This window comes from Protopterus annectens, chromosome 11.part0 (assembly GCF_019279795.1).
Source record: "Protopterus annectens isolate FY-2018-M chromosome 11.part0, PAN1.0, whole genome shotgun sequence".
Taxonomy (NCBI): Eukaryota; Metazoa; Chordata; order Ceratodontiformes; family Protopteridae; genus Protopterus; species Protopterus annectens.
The window spans coordinates 924535657-924541769 of NC_056745.1; positions in this window are offsets into that span (position 1 = coordinate 924535657).

Genomic DNA, 6113 nt, shown 5'->3' on the forward strand with positions numbered 1-6113 from the left:
AAGCATTACATCTCATGACAATACCTAATGCGGCAGCTCGAGCTGCCCTCTCAGTGGAATGAGATCAAACGCATCAAGGGGTTAGAGATGGATTCAAGGGTAGCTAGCTGCGAGGAGACAGTAGCACACACCTCAGACAGTACCCCATCAAAGAGGAAGACATTTCGGAAATTAGGTCTCTTTGGAGACTAGTAGTGTGCCAGATAGTTCAGCGACTGCAAGCCACAACCATAGAATCAACCGTCAACTGCTAGGACCAGTGGGGCTGGTCTTCAGGTGCAGACAAAATTTGTCTGGCCTCAGAGGGACAGGTTCTACATTGTCCAGGACCTTCCAGGCACGCTGCACAATGAGTTTAACAAGGTAATCTGCCGGTGGGGTCAACCAGGAAGTAGATGGCCGGGCACGGAAGGCCTGCAGGAACAGATTCCTCAGAAAAGTTCTAGGACTTCAGTCTCCCCGCTGCTTGAGGATTTTGAGAAAGTCTCTGAATGAGAGGTCATCTGGGGGAGACCGTGGGGACCCTTCCCCCTCATCACAGTGAGTGTCTTTGGTGAAAGATTCCTCCGGTGAATCAAGGTGCTTCCTCTTGCACCATTTCTTCTGGGGTGGCACCCCAGTGGGATCTTCTGAGGATGACTCCGGAGAAGGGGTTCCCTTCAAAGAGGGTTCTTGCGACTCCCATGCCCGGGGTCCCGAAATAGAGGGTTGGGAAAGGAGCATGCTAATGGAGGGTACTGAAACGGTCATTGGGGCCGACCGAGTCCACTACCTGTACAGCAGGCCCATCAGAGGGAAGGGAGTTCCAGATCCGGGAGGGAGAACCTCGGAACTAGGGGCACACCTCGCCATGAGAGCCCACCTCCAGGTGAGGAGCTCTGAAATAACTGAAAGCCAGAGCAGTGGACAAAGATGGCGCCAGCGAGAAAATGGGCACCAGGCTAGGTACCAAGGTACAAACGGTCCAAGCACTGCTTCGGGAGAGCGTTGGTTCCACCGGAGCTGATGCTCAAGGGTGGACTGTGCCAACAGGGAAACATAGTATGCATCGGAGGTATCTTGTCCTTGGCAGGTATTACGAGTTTTGGAGCCGAAGAAACTTGTCAGCACCATGGCTGGGGATGGTGCCGAAGCAGGTACAGTCTTAGAAGCTATGTCAGATCCAAGGACGGCACTGAAGTCAGTGGTGCCAAGGTCAGAGCCGAAATAGGGGTGAATATCATGGACGGCACCGAGGGAGAAGACAAAGCCTGGTGCTGAAGAGGTCTGCGTCAATGAAGCACGGAGCAGACTCTGTTCCGTAACAGACTGAGATGCACGAACAGAGTGACTTAGTTTGTCCTTTCTTTTGGTCTTTGGAGGGGGAGACTTCAGACCCAGATAGAACCTGCAAAAAAGGTGGTGTCTTTAGTAAACCTTTTACGTTTATTACCTTCTGCTAGTGAACAATTTCTAAAACTAGCACAAATGTCAGTTTGCTCGGATATGATCCATGCCCAAACAGTAGACACTAACTTGTCACACTGCTTAAATCCCAACTTAGTAAGGCAACAAGGCCATCTTAAAGAAAAAATAAGGGAGAAAATACCAGTGATGTTATTTAAAAAAAAATACCACTAGTAGAAAGGAAAGGCCCGTCAAAGACAGGAGAGGGGGACAGTACCAATAAAGGTAAAAAAAAATAAATTACCAAGGAAAAGGGTTGGAAATAGGCTTCGATTATAGGTGACAGTAACATAAGGCTAACTTGGCTAAAAATTAAATTTGAAGAGAAACTGTCTTAAAAGTAACAATTTTCTACTTAGCTTTGAGATAGAGGTCTAGCACGTTTGACTAGGAACGTGGCAAATGAGATATGAAGTAACTAGGAGAGGGGCATTATGGGTAGGTCTTAGCTGAGAGTTTCTGGCTTGCATGAGCTGGGAAATGGCCGTATCAGTTCCAAGGACCGAACAGAGGTCCTAGCTGTAAAGAAAGAACAAAGATTTACAACATCAGATGGCATATTTCCAAAGAGAAATATGCCTTTAAATATGCAAAAAGGTGAGAAAGTTTGTCTGTATGACCCGTATCTGCCAAGTCCTAAATGCAGGTGGAAGAGTACAGAAGTCTTAGTGAACTTGGTCACTGGGGGGGGGGGGTATGTACTCACTATGCACTTCGCTGGAGGAGCTTGGGTGAAATCAGTCTAAGCAGCACTCGTCTACAAACAAAGAACTCGAAGGAGAACAGAGTGCATGCGTTTTTAATCGCACCATTCGGAGCATTATAATTTATTTTTATTGCAGCTGGACCAGCCTAGGAAATGTCAAGGACGACCTCCAGAGGAACATCTAGAGCCAAGAAAGAAACCTTTGATGGCCAGCCAACCTTTTTACTTATGTTTAGGTAGTTATGGACATCAGCTGAATTTAAACACCCTGTGTTTCTAAAGTATTGCCAGTGTCCAATTATGCTGTGATGAGGTCTTAAGGCAGCCAGAATGTGCATGTCCACAGCTAGTGGTGTTTGGCTTTGTTGGGCTGAATCTTTCCAAGACTTAAGGAAACTAAAATGGCATGGACATTCAGAAGCCATATAGCTGAAACATTCGATGTCCTCAAGGGGTAATCTGCATACATCCCATGGGCTTCTATTACAGGAGGGTTAATGCACCATACAGCAAAAACTTTAGCTTGGTATGTTTTTCTTGTAATTTTTACAAACTCTTGGAACAGCTGAAAGAACAAAAGGCAAATCTGTAAATCTCCAGTCCCAATGCAAAGAATCTTGGGCAACACCTGTGCTTTTCGCAACCTAGCACACGCAGGTAGGCATCTGAGGAAGCGTGACTAGAATATCTGAAGACAAAAGAAATCAGATAGGTGTTGGTTTTGAAAGATCCAAATTACATCATGTGCTTTCCCTTCCGCAAACTAGAACATTCTTAAAGCCTTTGCCTCATTGGGATGTACACACTTGTTCCATCATACCCTGGACAGCAAGGCTTATAGGATTCAAGGAAAATACAGTTTTTTTGGAGGGGGGGGGGTGATCCCCAATAAAAATGGAAGATGCCCATAATCTTCTGGACTAAATACCCCCTCCCCAGCATCTGACTTAGAAAAAAGGATTTAGAAAGACTCCTCCTCCGTGAAAGAGGTAATAATCCTTTGACTGGGGTAAAAAACAGAAAAGGCTTGAGTGACTGGATTGCCTTAAAAAGGCTTTTGGCAAAATTATATTAGTCTCCTTCAGATGGCCTCTGCAGACAAAGGCTTTTCTTTTGCGCCCCCTTTTTTTTTTTTGAAGGGGGGTCTCTAGCCATAATTGTTAGAAAGGTAGACTCCAAATGATCTAGCAATATCTTACCTCACCATTACGAATACCTTCCCAAGAGGGAAATTCTAGGTTCTTCCCTTCAACAGCCTCGCAAATGGTCTTGCAGTATATGTGCCCTGGGCCTCAGCAGCCTCCAAACTAATTATGTGAGGGCAGTGAAAAGTGCCCCAGCAGAGATATTAGACTCCAACTGCAGAAGAGTGAGGGAAGTCGCATATTTGGAAAATTTTCAGGACTTTCTTTGGGGACGTCCACCAAATGGGAATACCAAGTCACCATGGCGTCTCTCCAATCCACTCAGGCACTTTTTTTCAAAAGTTTTGAGAAAACTTGGCCCACTACTTATGGTATTTGCAGTACAATTAAAGGAAAGTCTGACAAGACCTTGAATCGTGATGCTCCCCTAAACAAAATACACAGGGGGGGGTAACATTGTACAGTTCTACAACATGAACATTTAGCCTTCTTGACCAATATTTAATATAAACCTTTCCACAAAAAAGGCTCCCCAATGGGGATACTTATCTACTCAAAACTAAGTGAAGTAGAAAGCTTAAACTCACTATGCTAAACTGGTGGAAAGTCTGCATAAGCATACTCTGATTTTAGGCACACCAACATGTAATCTTGAACAAAAGGAGGACTCATGGTATGCAAGGAAGGATCCAAACGTTTTGTAGACCAATGTGACATCAGATTCTTGGCAGGATACATACCAAATAGTCATGGCTACTGTGCAAGATAAAGTTACAGAGCACTGTGAAAAGGGAACAACCTTCATGAAAAATGGTCAAAAGTAAAGGTGATTAAAAATGGTCAAAAGTAAAGGTGATTATTTCTTTGTTTCTATAAGAATGTAGTTGAACTTGCATAGTATCACTGAATTACACACATCTGAACAAACATTTAAGCAATCCAGTCATCTAAATCTCTCATAGTTAAATAAGCATAGACAGCCACACACAGCTACTCTGCAGTCATTGCCTCATCCATGCAAACGGGGAACTTGAACCTTTGTTTATAGTTTTCTTCAAAGTTGAACTCTCCATTTAAATTCAATTTATGAGATCACAAGTCTGAATGACAAAAGCCCTTTGGAATAAATCACCCGAAGTTATTTTCCTTGGCTTTCCTTCCCATGCAGTGCAACATTCTGTTAAAAATTTGCTATCCCTTCTATCCTTTGCAGTTTAGAATAAAAATGCTGAAGCTATTCGTGTATTTGGTTAAATCTGCAATGTAGAATTTCAGAGCAAGATAAAATTTGCAAAAACTGATATCCAAGGGTAAAAAGGAACAAAATCCAAATTGGAAAACTCACTCAGCCTCAACAAGCAAATTAGATCACTAGTGAAAACCTCCAAAGCCAATAATGAATAGAAACTAGCCTCTGAAACAAGGAAACCACTAAGCCTTCTTCAACTATGCCAAGAACCTCCATGGCAAAGGCCAGGTTCGTTCCAAATTAGTAATTAATGGTACCACTTACACTGATCCTGACTTGGGTTCAGTGCAAACTTCACTCCCTTATCCCCCCCTCAAAGGCTCATTAGAAATCCCCAATAATTGTCCTGCACCTCACCATAGATCAAAATGTTAAAAAGTCCTATCAAAGGCAAAAGACACAGCTTTCCATGGGACTGGACAGTATTCCAGGTTGTACTCTGCACCATGTCCAGCAAGAACTAGCTATGCCATTGAGCGCCATATTCAACCACTAATTAATTTGCAGGCTTCATTCCAGCTGAGTGGACAACTGCCATTCTCATCCCCTTGCACAAAGGTGGTGTCACTTGTGACCCAGGAAACTTATCACCCCATTAGCTTGACATGTTTGATCTGTAAAGCCATGGAGTGTATTACAGATCTTAAAACAAGGACACAAGCAATCTCCCAAGCACTTGATCCCATCCAATTTGGATTTGTCAGGGGCACATCTAGCCTCTTGAACCTTGTTGACTTCAAGACAGTCACCATTGCCCTGGATGAGGGAAAGTAAATACATACAGCTTACCTGGACTTGGTCAAGGCCTCTGACAACCCCCACTCTGGTAGCATCGAAAAGCTAACTCAACTTAGCGTAAATCCCTATCAAGTCAGGTGGGTGGCCAACTGGTTCACCGATAGGACCCACAAGGTCAAAACAGGATCCACCACACCCAACAGCAGATCTCCCCAGGGAGATGTCCTGGGAACCCAGTTTGTCTGGATTTCTGAGAAGTAGGTGCCAAAGACAAAGGGCCTGTGGTTGACCAAACTTGCAGATGACTAATTTGGGTGCTGTCACAGACTCCTCAAATGTCAACAATATTGCAGGATAATCTCACAGCAACAAATGACTGGTGCCATGTCATGGCCTTAAGTTAAACACAAAAAATGTATCAGACCATTTGGCAAAAATACTGCCCCTACTGATTAACACATCAATAGCAACCCCCTTAGCACACAACCTATGGTGACAGACCTAGGTAATCAAGTTAACAATCTCACATTAGACCATCATGTAACGCAGTGGTCAGAAAAGCCTTTTACTTGGTTCATCTCCAAGGGACTGCGTCCAGAACAAAGACAGCCTTTACCCCTTACTCCTCCCTCATTAGGCAAGCTGTCCTCCCTTAAATGTACCTCTCAACACCTGCACCAACTGGAAAGGCCACAGAAATACCTCAGAGAATCCATGGCCTCCAACACCTGTCCTATATGGGGAGGCTCAAATCACTTGGGTATACAGATTGATCTGTGTCTTAAATACAAGGAATATCAGACCCTGCCCTACTAGAGATGCTCCATAT